This window comes from Lolium rigidum, chromosome 6 (assembly GCF_022539505.1).
Source record: "Lolium rigidum isolate FL_2022 chromosome 6, APGP_CSIRO_Lrig_0.1, whole genome shotgun sequence".
Taxonomy (NCBI): Eukaryota; Viridiplantae; Streptophyta; class Magnoliopsida; order Poales; family Poaceae; genus Lolium; species Lolium rigidum.
Window position 1 is genome coordinate 252,716,665 of NC_061513.1, and position 14,335 is coordinate 252,730,999.

The window sequence follows — 14,335 nt, forward strand, 5'->3', positions numbered from 1 at the left end:
CACATGTTTTGCTCTGATTCATCAGTAAGCAACTTAATTTTGCAAATAGACACTCCTCCATGGTATGTGAAATGTTGGAAGGCACCCTAGGATTCGGTTAGCCATGGCTTTAGGAAGCAAAGGTTGGGAGGAGTATCATCTCTAAATAAAACTAAAATAAATAGACACTCCTTCATGGTATGTGAATGATGGAAGGCACCCGAGGATTCGGTTAGCCATGGCTTGTGAAAGCAAAAGGTTGGAAGGAGTGTCACCCATAAATAAAAAAAACTAAACTAAAGTACATGTGTAAACAAAAGAGAAGAGGGATGATCTACCTTGCTGGTAGAGATAACGTCCTTCATGGGAGCCGCTCTTTGAAAGTCTGTTTGATGAGGGGGTTAGAGTGCCCACTACCATTCGTTGACAACAACAAACACCTCTCAAAACTTTACTTTTATGCTCTCTATATGATTTCAAAACTTGAAAAGCTCTAGCACATGATTTAATCCATGCTTCCCTCTGCGAAGGGCCTTTCTTTTACTTTATGTTGAGTCAGTACCTACTTCCTTCCATCTTAGAAGAAAACACTTGTGTCATATGTGCATTGATTCTTACATACTTGCTTATTTACATTCATCATATTACTTTGTGCTGACAATTATCCATGAGATATGTATGTTGGAAGTTGAAAGCAATTGCTGAAACTTAATCATCCTTTGTGTTGCTTCAATGCCTTTACTTTGAATTTATTGCTTTAACTCTTATGCAAGACTTTTGATGCTTGTCTTGAAAGTACTATTCATGAAAAGTTTTGTTATATGTTATCTATTTGTTAGCAAATATAGATCGTTGCCTTGAGTCACTTCATTCATCTCATATGCTTTACAATAGTATGATCAAGATTATGTAAGTAGCATGTCACTACAGAAATTATTCTTTTTATCGTTTACCTACTCGAGGGCGAGTAGGAACTAAGCTTGGGGATGCTTGATACGTCTCCAACGTATCTATAATTTCTGATGTTCCATGCTTGTTTTATGACAATACCTACATGTTTTGCTCACACTTTATAATGATTTTATGCATTTTCTAGAACTAACCTATTAACAAGATGCCGAAGTGCCAGTTCCTGTTTTCTGCTGTTCGGGCAATATTCTCGGAATTCGACGAAACGAAGACCAAACATCTTAATTCACCGAGACGGACCAGGATACCGAAGGGGAGTCAGAGGGGAGGCCTGGGGCCCCCAGACCATAGGCCGGCGCGGCCTGGAAGGGGGGCGCGCCGCCCTATGGGGTGGGACCCCCAGGCACCCTCCTGCGCCGCCTCTTCACCTATATAAGCCCTTTCGACCTAAAAATGCGATACGAATTGACGAAACTCCAGAAAGACTCCAGGGGCGCCGCCGCCATCGCGAAACTCCAATTCGGGGACGGAATCTCGTTCCAGCACGCCGCCGGGACGGGGAAGTGCCCCGGAAGCCATCTCCATCGACGCCACCACCTCCATCATGCTCCGTGAGTAGTTCCCCCATGGACTACGGGTTCTAGCAGTAGCTAGTTGGTACTCTCTCTCCCATGTACTTCAATACAATGATCTCATGAGCTGCCTTACATGATTGAGATTCATCTGATGTAATCGGTGTTGTGTTTGTTGGGATCCGATGGATTGTTACATTATGATTAGTCTATCTATAAAGTTTGTGAAGTTATTGTTGCTTGCAATCTTGTTGTGTTTAATGCTTGTCACTAGTGCACGAGTGGCATGATCTTAGATTTAAGCTCTATAATTATTGCTTAGATTGTATCTACAAGTTGTTTGCACATGTCTATGTCCGGAACCCGAGGCCCCGGAGTGACAAAGAATCGGGATAACCGGAGGGGAAGGCTTAGATATGAGGATCACATGTTTTCACCAAGTGTTAATGCTTTGCTCCGGTGCTCTATTAAAAGGAGTATCTTAATTGCCAGTAGATTCCCTTGAGGCCCGGCTGCCACCGGCTGGTAGGACAAAAGATGTTATGCAAGTTTCTCATTGCGAGCACGCATGACTATATATGGAAGACATGCCTACATGATTAATAATCTTGATGTTCTGTTTTAATGCTATTTCAATCCTATCAATTGCCCAACTGTAATTTGTTCACCCAACACTTGTCACTTGTTATTGGAGTGTTACCACTAGTGTAGATCGCTGGGAACCCCGGTCCATCTCTCATCATCATATACTCGTTCTATATGTCATTGGAAGTAGTATCAACTATTTTCCGGTGCCATTGCCTACGTGTTACAGCCTACTGCTCGTCGTGTTATCTGTTACTATTGCTCTCATATTACTGCTGCTTTCACATCACCCCTGTTACTAGTGCTTTTCCAGGTGCAGCTGAATTGACAACTCAGTTGTTAAGGCTTATAAGTATTCTTTACCTCCCCTTGTGTCGAATCAATAAATTTGGGTTTTACTTGTAGGGATTCGTTGCATAGAAAACAAAAAATTTCCTACCGCGAGAACGCAATCCAAGCCAAGATGCAATCTAGAAGACGGGAGCAACGAGGGGATGAACGAGACTCACCCTTGAAGATTTCCAAAGCCTACAAGATGAGGCTCTTGTTGCTGCGGTAGACGATCACTTGCCGCTTTCAAAAGCGCGTAGAAGATCTTGACGGTGCCACAATCGGGCAGCACCTCCATCTCGGTCACATGTTCGGTGTTGATGAAGACGACGTCCTTCTCCCCATTCCAGCGGGCAGCGGAAGTAGTAGCTCCTCCTTGAATCCGTGTATCACGACGGCGTGGTGGCGGTGGCGATGGAGATCTCCGGCGGAGCTTCTCTAAGCGTTGCGGGAGAGGTGGAGGAGTGGGGCGGCTAGGGTTTGGGGAGAGGGGGTGGCCGGCCTCCAAGGGGTGCGGCCAAGGTGGTGGCTTGGTGTGGCCAGCCAGCCCCTCCTCTCCCCTCTTTATATAGGTGGAAGGCCCCAAAGATTAGGTCAAAAGTCTCCGAATAAGACCCCAACATAAACCTTCCATATGACCAAACCTAGGGGGAGTGGGACTCCCCCCCTTTCCTTTGGTGGGGTGGCCGGCCACCATGGGGAGGAGTCCACTTGGGACTCCTCCTCCCTTTAGGCTGGCCGGCCAAGGTGGGTGGAGTGGGACTCCACCTTCCATGCTGATTTCTTCCGAACTCTTCTAGAACCTTCTATAACCTTCCAGAAAAAATACCGGATCATTTTCAAACCTAGAAAATGACTTCCTATATATGAATCTTATTCTCCGGACCATTCCGGACCTCCTCGTGATGTCCTGGATCCCATCCGAGACTCCGAACAAAACTTCGAACTCCATTCCATATTTCCATATCTACTTAAACGACATCAAACCTTAAGTGTGTCACCCTACGGTTCGCGAACTATGTAGACATGGTTGAGACTTCTCTCCGACCAATAACCAATAGCGGGATTTGGAGATCCATAATGGCTCCCACATATTCAACGATGGCTTTAGCGATCGACTGAACCATTTACATACGATACCGATTCCCTTTGTCACGCGATATTTTACTTGTCCGAGGTTTGATCATCGGTATCTCTATACCTCGTTCAACCTCGTCTCATGACAAGTACTCTTTACTCGTACCGTGGTATGTGGTCTCTTATGAACCATTCATATGCTTGCAAGCTATTAGACGACATTCCATCGAGAGGGCCCGTAGTATATCTATCCATCATCGGGATGGACAAATCCCACTGTTGATCCATATGCCTCAACTCATACTTTCCGGATACTTAATCCCACCTTTATAACCACCCATTTACGCAGTGGCATTTGATGTAATCAAAGTACCTTTCCGGTATAAGTGATTTACATGATATCATGGTCGAAAGGACTAGGTAACTATGTATCGAAAGCTTATAGCAAATAACTTAAAGACGTGATCTTATGCTACGCTTAATTGGGTGTGTCCATTACATCATTCATATAATGACATAACCTTGTTATTAATAACATCTAATGTTCATGATCACGAAACCATGATCATCTATTAATCAACAAGCTAGTTATACAAGAGGCTTACTAGGGACTCTTTGTTGTTCACACTAGATGATTCCCCGCGCCTTGCTGCGGGAAATTTATGAAATATACATTAGTAAGTTTAAGAAGTTAATGAAAGGAAAATATTAATTAGATATTTCTTGTCACTACAATATCATTTAAACAATTCATGAGTGTTTGAACATATATTTAGTAAATGGAGTAAGGATGATTCAAAGCAAAATACTTTATGGTTGTGTATTCGAACGCGTTCAATACTCCGATTCAAGACCAAAATGATTTATCGTGTATTCAAACACGTTCAATTTTATGATTGTGAGTAAGAAATACATATAAGTAATATAAGCATTGGAAGCTAGGGAAACAAATGTATCGTTCGGAGCTTATTTAATACGCATGCAGAATTGTTTGACAAAAAGTAAAATTAAGAGATGGTCGGAGAAAACAGGTGTATAAGCCAGTTTAACTACATCTTGCATAAATATCCATTTAAGAATAGAACAATCACCCCTGAATAATTCACAAATATTCGACATGAATATTTTCTGGAAGTGATAGAAGGTGTAGTTTCGATTCTGTAAAAACTTGCATTGGTTACATACTTCATAGAGGAAAGATAAAAAGGTCGTGCTATTTGCTCAGTCCAAAGGAATCGTTATCATACATATCTTTGGAAGTTCTGCAATTATGTGCCCACAATACATCCAGACTAAATGCTCCGAAGCAAACTGGCTGTATGTATGTTCTCAGTTCATCCATAGTAATACTTGCAGTAAGAAAATGTCTTGACTAAACAATAGGATCCTGCAAAAATAAGAGTTGATGTTTATTTTCAGATCCACGAAATTAATGTTGAAGGATAAATAAGTGGGAGGTGAATTCTTGTAGTCGCTTCTAGTAAAATTAATTGACCATTGGTCTAATAACCAATACCTCACAATCTTCCACTATCAAGCTGCAAGAAACCTGCACAAATAAAAGTTTATGTTCATTTCTCAGATCCATCTAAAGCAGTACTATTGTATCAGAAATGAATGGGAAGCCAATGCATCAATAAATGTAAAACTAACCAACTGTAGAATGAATCGGTGATGGAAACCAATGGATCAATAGAGATAGGACTGACCAATTGTCTTCTTAGATACTCCGTCCGTCCCAAAAATATAAGGCGCCTAGTGTTCATCACAATATAAAATTGTAATGCTATTTGAGCTTCCATAATTCTGATGATAAACTGCTGTAGGTCCTCTTCAAACTGATAAAAATAGTGAATGCACATCTAGTGACTGCTATCTAGCAGCTAATATTTCCATGCTTTTCAGCAGATGTGCCACAACAATATATTGTTCATAGTTCTATACCACGAGGTAATTTATTCAGAAAAAGCAATAAGAAAGTTCTAGAAAGAGAGGTTTATATCTACGATGCAACTTACACGTAATTGACATGTGCAAAGCTCGCAGCTCCATCTCCCTTCTCATGAAGGAAAGGCATAGAACATTATCTATCAAATCTGATTTTAAAAAATTAACCTTGAGGTGGCACGGGCTAAGGAGAGGAAGCATAACATAACAACGGTGTGTATAAGTTGAACTAAAGCTGACCAACAGCTACACCTCTTGCAATCTAACCAACATGAACCATCAATTTCATCGGAGGCCAACGCATGAAAACCACATGAATCCACAGCCTGATTTTAACAAAAAGAGGTAGCTGTGAGCTCACTTTTTACCTTGTGTGGAACTCCTCCTATGGATGATTCAGGAAATCTGGAGGGTCACAGGAATTTGATGGAAAATGGTATCTTCTCCTTTGCTAGTTCAAAAGTGTGCCAACCTGTACAGGAAAATGATATATTGGAAGGACTCCTGAAGCCATAGAATGGCAGTGTGTTGGCGTGGTGCTGGACACAGTGATAAACTGATAATGCATGTACGGCAAAATTAGTGCCCAACCAAAATAACCAGAATATGCAACAGCATGTGGCGTGAACAATGTTACCTTATAATTTTTTTTAAACAACTGTTTGAATACCTGCTTCTTTGAGTCACTCTATCGAGCATCTCCCAGCCGTCCAATAGCCTACATATTGAACAAAAGAGATGCTGCATATATGGAATAATGGAATCAGGTAAGAACAGGAAAATATTCACAAGAGTAGTCTAACTTCCGCAGATACTTCTATTTCTGCATGCGTGAGGATTGCCTCCACTGCAGCTTGTTGCTTGGTGTTCAGGGGCATCCAAACTTTGCCTTCGGATCGCGACCTTCACTTGAGTCATGGCTGCAGCGCGGTGACGCATACTAATGGGGGATGGAGAATGGATGAGTCTGCTGCCCGTCGCCAAAGGGCTGGAAGGGGAATAGAATGTGTTCAGGCGGAGCACGGAATTTAAAGGGGGAATCTGCGCCGACTTCTCATCTGCCCTCCGTTGATTTCATTTGTAGCTGTTTCTCACGAAAATTATGGCGAAGAGGAATCGTCAATGGGTGTCAGTTAGGCTGGCGTTTGCTAGTAATGGAGAAGAAAAAAAATGATGGGCCCGTTCTCCAATCATTGAGCATCAAAGAGGCTGGAGTTAGAGGCTTGACGAGGCCAGGCCTCAAATGGGCTGCACGACAGCACCAATTAGTTTGATCGGAATGAACGAACAGAAAGGAGAGACGAAGTGGTCAAAAGGAAAAAACAAACGCAGGAATAGAACTGAAACGGCTGAGCTGGCATGCAGGCCCACCTGATGACTTGGACAGCTTGCATGTTAAGAGAATTCTTGTAGTGGGATGCTCCTATTTAGATATAAAAGATAACACACATGTATCAATGTTTCGGTTAATACAATTATAGCATGGTATGTAAACATTATCATAAACTCAAAGATATATTATAATAACCATTTTATTATTGCCTCTTGGGCATATCTCCAACAGTCTCCCACTTGCACTAGAGTCAATAATCTAGTTTACATTTGTAAAGATATAACACCTTGGCCTTCCGGTGCTTTATCATGTTTTGCTCACGGGAGAGGTTTTAGTCAACGGAACTAACACGCTCAGAAACGTATGTATTTTGTAATTCATTTGCGTCTCAACGCATCACTCAGTTCCAAATGAGTCGGCATTAAATATGTTTGGTCTTTTGGTGGAACCTTAATTCCGCGGTCTGAAATATGTCACTAATATTGTCACACACAATATAGCTTCAAAGTTCTGACATTGTCGGAACTACACCAAGTTCTCAAAGAACCACTTGACTTAACATCCTCTGTCATTGTCAAAACAATGACATACTCTGCCTTCTTTTGTACAATCCGTCACAATATTTTGAACTCTTCTAAATCCAGCATTGTGCTACCTTTTAAACAACATTTAGCCTAATTGAGATTTGAAATTCATTTTTATATGTGATCAAAAAAATATCAGTGTAACATCTTACAGCGATTTTTTTTCATTACCCCATATAAAACTATATATATGTATCCTTGATTCTTCTAAAGCACACAGGGATATTCTTACTGTTTATCCAATGATCATCATATGAATCATTCTGATATATGCTCCTAACTTTTCAGAGCATAGGACATCTGATTTTGTACATATTATTCGTGATCTATAATCACTCATGTGTTTTTACTCATTAAGTGTCAGATACACTCAAGTCTTGTTAAACCTTCACATGATAAGAACATTTTCTTAATATTTCTATATTGAACCACTTCAATATCCATTCTATGTACTTTGACTTAAACTTTATTATGTGTTTCAGTCTATCTTCATAGATTTTGACACTAAATTTGTTTCAGTCCATATCCTTTCATTGAAGTTAATTTCTCAATGAAACCTTTTTAATCAAGTATATAATTACATCATTTATAACCAACTATATGTCATCTACATAAAGTATTATAAATATGTCTCAGCGCTCCCACTTAATTTCTTGCAAATGCAAGCCTCTTCATTGTCTCTGATGAAATCAAAAACTCTTTGACTATTTCATCTGGTGAAGATTCCAACTCCGCGATACTTACTTCATCCAATTGAAGTTTGTATACCTATCTAGTATTCCACGGACTAGCAAAACTTTTGGCTGTATCTTGTATACACCTTTAATACACTCTTCTGATAAGAAATGTATTTTGCCATCCTACTAGCATATCTCATAAAAGAAATATGTAGTGATTACTAAAATAATCCACATAGACTATAAGCATTGCTACAGAAGATCTAATCTTATCGTAGTCAATTCTTTGAACTTTGTCGTAAACAATTTTTCGACAAGTCGAGCTTCTTCAAGGATATTTCATCCAATTCCATCAATTTTATAGATCCATTTACTTTCAAAAAGTATTCATCTATCTTGGATTTCATGGCGTATAGCCATTTTAACGGAGTCGTGGCCCATCATAACTTCTTTGTTTGTAGTTGGTTTATCATTGTTCAAAATCAATCCTTTGTCCACAAATCATTTATTTGATCACAAAGTAAACCATACCTACAAGGTTCAATATGTACTTCGATCTCCATGGCTAAAACACTTTGTAGTCATGGGAGCCATGATCGTCGTGGCCGCTTCCGGAACCAATTCTGATGCTGCGCTACTCTGATCATTATGCTCAGGTTCATAAACCTTATCAAATTCTATTGTCCTCCCACTCAAATACTTCACTAGAAATAATTTCTTGGAAATAAATAAGAAACATCGACAAACACTTTTGTCTTTGTATCCATAGTGGAAAGAATTTCCTGATCAATACTTTGGGATAACCAACAAAGACATTTATCCGATTTTGGTTATAAACTCTTAGACCAAAATTTAAAGAAAGGACTATTAGGATTTATACCCATGCCATAACTCGTATGGTGTCATTTTAACGGATCATGATGATGCTCTATTTAGTGTAAAAGCGGTAGTCACTAAAGCATAATCTACAAAAATATAATGGCATCATTTAATTTTTATCTCATCATTAACCCAACAAGGTTTGGATACATCTCTCGGATACTATATCATCACTATGATACTTCAAGAAATGTGAGTTGTAGAACAATTTCATAACTCTCTTAGATGTTTGCTAAAACTCGTAATTCAAATATTTTCCCAATGATCCAATCATAGATATTTGACTTTTCTATTACGATGATTTCTACTTCATGCTGAAATTTATTTGAATCCATTCAAATGTTTCAAACTTCTTTCTTATCGAATATATCCACATATATATACTCAATTCATTGTTGGAAGTTTTCATGAAGTAGAAGAATCTCCCGCACACAACTATGCCCAGTGAACCAGATATATCATCATGTATGTTTTCACTAAGTTAGTTGCCCGTTCAACTCTTGTCCTATGAATGGTATTTTAGTCATTCTCTTTAGAAAAGATTTGCAAGCGCCAAATGATTCAAAAATAAAATGACTCCAAAAATCCATTTGCATGGAGTTCCTTCATGCGTTCCTTTCTAATTAACATGACCTAAATGGCGGTTCCACAAATAAGTGGAATTCAAATCATTTGCCTTATGGCATTTTAGCGTCAGTATTATGTGTGTGTGTTTCACCATTAAGATTTATAATAACTTATCCATCGTACATGGAGTAATGTCATAATTTGAACAACTCATTGTTTTCATTTGACCAGAGCAAGATAACAATTATTAAGTTCTTTATTATAAATTCTAAGGGCTAGATAGAATGCCAACGATGAACATAATAACACTTTATTTTGTTCCGGGCGTGCATTCCTATCATATTCTTTGTCAATCACTTAGGCCATTGTATTCTTGTATTGCGTTGTTTTGTATGACACTTCATACCAACCAATATGGTACAAATACCCAAGAATTTCATTGTGTGACCAAACGAGGAATACATCCATAACATGTATATCATTTATATATACCTGAGCTAGACTTTCTAGTCTTTTCTTTCTTTCTGCCAATAATCTTTTGTAGTTTCTCTTTTAGCTTTCCTCATTATTCAGAAAAACACTTCAACATCAATAACTTCTAGGTTTGTTGGTCAAATACCAATAACCTTGAGGTTCTTACTTTGAAGTTGATCATCATATGACAAGTGTTCCGGATTTCACTATTTAGTAACTTTGTAATATGATGAACAATTTCACTCATAATTTTATCCGTCATATCATGACGACTTTCCGAGACCATGTCTGTACATGCTCGGCTCGTAAAGTTTAACCTCAGTATTCGCATGTGCAAATCTGGCTTGCACCCGTTGTAAGCACACGTAGAATATATAACACCCGATCATCACGTGATGCTTCGAAACAACGAGTCTTAGCAACGGTGCATACTAAGGACAATCACTTCATGGATATGCGAATATTGTTAGTGCCCCAATAGTTGGAGGATTGGGACGCCTTGCGTCTTCAACCTTCGTACATTCCCATGTAGTCTCACCAAATTATATTCTATCATCTTGCAATAAGGTCTTAGATATCACATATATCTCATACCTTGATTATTTCTGAAAACTAAATTTTCAGCTCCTTAATTTTTCAAACAGATTTGAACTTCAAGTTTCATGGAGACAAGATAACTTTAAGTACTAATTGAAACCATAGCTCTTTGAATCAACAATGTGAGGTTTACTAAAAGTTTGCAATAGGACTTAACCATTTCTTGATTCTTTAACAATACGGTACCAGTCCGTAAAGTTTCTTGTCAGACTTAAAAGTATTTCTATCTCAATTACAAGACTAGCGCATGGTAGGAAACGGATGCCAATTCTACAAATTAATTCAAAATACTAATCAGACTATGTTCATGATAATTAGTTCATGTTTTAATCTAATTACTAATGAACTCCCACTTAATACAACATCCCTCATAGTTGTTAAGTGGTACACGATCCAAATTCACTACACCAAAACCGATCATCACGTGAGATGATGTAGCTTCAATGGTGAACATCAACATGTTGATCATATCATCCATATGACTCGTATTCAACCTTTCGGTTTCCTGTGTCCCGTGGCCATGTCTGTACATGCTAGGCTCGTCAAGCAAACCCAAGTATTCCGCGTGTGCAACATGGCTTACACCTGTTGTATGTTGAGTTTATTACATCCGATCATCACGAGATGCTTCAAAATGACGAACAGTGCAACGGTGCATACGAGGGGAGAACACTTTATTATCTTGATATTAATGTGAGGGATCATCTTATAATGCTACCGTCGCGTTCTAAGCAAAATAAGATGCATAAAGGATTAACATCACATGCAATTCATATGTGATATGATATGGCTCTTTAATCTTTGCGCCTTCGATCTTCATATCCAAAGCACGGACATGATCTCCATCATCAACGGGCATGATCTCCATCATCGTCGGCGTAGCGTCAAGGTCCATGGCGCCGTCTTCATGGTTGTTCACCTCATGTAGCAACTATTACAACTACTTTGAAATACTACTCAACATGAAATTTAAAGACAACCATAAGGCTCCTACCGGTTGCCACAATACAATAATGATCATCTCATACATAATCATCATCACATTATGGCCATATCACATCACCAAACCCTACAAAAACAAGTTAGACGTCTCTAATTTGGTTTGCATATTTTACGTGGTTTAGGGTTTTCGAGTAAGATCCAATCTACATACGAGCATGAACCACAACGGTGATACTAGTGTTGTCAATAGAAAGCGTAAATTGTATCTTCACTATGGTGGGAGAGACAGACACCCGCAAAGCCACTTATGCAATACAAGTTGCATGTCAAACGTGGAGCAAGTCTCATGAACGCGGTCATGTAAAGTTAGCCCGAGCCGCTTCATCCCACCATGCCACAAAGATGCAAAGTACTCAAACTAAAGACAACATAAGCATCAACGCCCACAAAACAATTGTGTTCTACTCGTGCAACCATCTATGCATAGACACGGCTCTGATACCACTGTAGGGATTCGTTGCATAGAAAACAAAAAATTTCCTACCGCGAGAACGCAATCCAAGCCAAGATGCAATCTAGAAGACGGGAGCAACGAGGGGATGAACGAGACTCACCCTTGAAGATTTCCAAAGCCTACAAGATGAGGCTCTTGTTGCTGCGGTAGACGATCACTTGCCGCTTTCAAAAGCGCGTTGAAGATCTTGACGGTGCCACAATCGGGCAGCACCTCCGTACTCGGTCACACATTCGGTGTTGATGAAGACGACGCCCTTCTCCCCGTTCCAGCGGGCAGCGGAAGTAGTAGCTCCTCCTTGAATCCGGCAGCATGCCGGCGTGGTGGCGGTTGCGATGGAGATCTCCGGCGGAGCTTCGCTAAGCGTTGCGGGAGAGGTGGAGGAGTGGGGCGGCTAGGGTTTGGGGAGAGGGGGTGGCCGGCCTCCAAGGGGTGCGGCCAAGGTGGTGGCTTGGTGTGGCCAGCCAGCCCCTCCTCTCCCCTCTTTATATAGGTGGAAGACCCCAAAGATTAGGTCAAAAGTCTCCGAATAAGACCCCAACATAAACCTTCCATATGACCAAACCTAGGGGAGTGGGACTCCCCCTTTCCTTTGATGGGGTGGCCGGCCACCATGGGGAGGAGTCCACTTGGGACTCCTCCTCCCTTTAGGCTGGCCGGCCAAGGTGGGTGGAGTCCCTCTGGGACTCCACCTTCCATGCCGATTTCTTCCGGACTCTTCTAGAACCTTCTAGAAAAAAATACCAGATCATTTTTAAACCTAGAAAATGACTTCCTATATATGAATCTTATTCTCCGGACCATTCCGGACCTCCTCGTGATGTCCTGGATCCCATCCGAGACTCCGAACAAAACTTCGAGCTCCATTCCATATTTCCATATCTACTTAAACGACATCAAACCTTAAGTGTGTCACCCTACGGTTCACGAACTATGTAGACATGGTTGAGACTTCTCTCCGACCAATAACCAACAGCGGGATCTGGAGATCCATAATGGCTCCCACATATTCAACGATGACTTTAGTGATCGACTGAACCATTTACATACGATACCGATTCCCTTTGTCACGCGATATTTTACTTGTCCGAGGTTTGATCATCGGTATCTCTATACCTCGTTCAACCTCGTCTCATGACAAGTACTCTTTACTCGTACCGTGGTATGTGGTCTCTTATGAACCATTCATATGCTTGCAAGCTATTAGACGACATTCCACCGAGAGGGCCCAGAGTATATCTATCCGTCATCGAGATGGACAAATTCCACTGGTTGATCCATATGCCTCAACTCATACTTTCCGGATACTTAATCCCACCTTTATAACCACCCATTTACGCAGTGGCATTTGATGTAATCAAAGTACCTTTCCGGTATAAGTGATTTACATGATCTCATGGTCGAAAGGACTAGGTAACTATGTATCGAAAGCTTATAGCAAATAACTTAAAGACGTGATCTTATGCTACGCTTAATTGGGTGTGTCCATTACATCATTCATCTAACTAGCATAGTGGCCCGCGCACATGCGCGGACAACGACTTGATTGTTTTTTTTTGGATAAATAGTAATAATAAGTTCTGTTCAAGATCATTGAGATTTACATTTGTATAATAGATTCATGTATTATTAATTATGAAAGAAATATTATTAATCTTGATATTTTTCTCTTGGTGATAAATATATCTGAAGGGCCATTGGCATGTAGTTATTATTATTACTTTAATTACCAAGGGTGTATTGCTAAAAAATAGTTAAACTAATCATGGACCATCATATGTAATTTCTAAATCTAAATTTAAGTAATAGAAGCACACAATTAGTCTTTTATTATTTATTGTAATATTTCTCTATTTAGGAAAATCAATTAAGATCCAAAATTTATTGTTTCATGAAATGATTTTGATATTTCTTAGTCGAAAAAAAAATTAGAATTCAGTAAACCGAGCTTTATCTTTTGTTTTGCCGCATGGGTCACTTGTATTTCGAGCACATGATTCTTCGGTACAGAGGTATTCACCTCTCTACAACTCCTTCAACACATGCTTTGAACTAAAAAAAAATAGAAAATAATCATACACTTAATTATAAATTTTGGTAACAATATATGTTAAAAATACATATATTTCCATTTAAAAAAGTTATTGCCATGTGACCACATCATTAATATCAAGTCTTGGTGTGTGTATTTTTAAATTAACACATTTTAAACAAATTAATAGGGTTGTACTTAGCAGCTCGTGTAACAAAATATTTCTTAAATATTATAAGCGATGTTCCAACCGAGATTTGGTATACAAATAATGTAGGTGATGGCATGCTTGTACATAAGAATTCCGAGTCGCCAATTTTACATGGTTCACGAATAG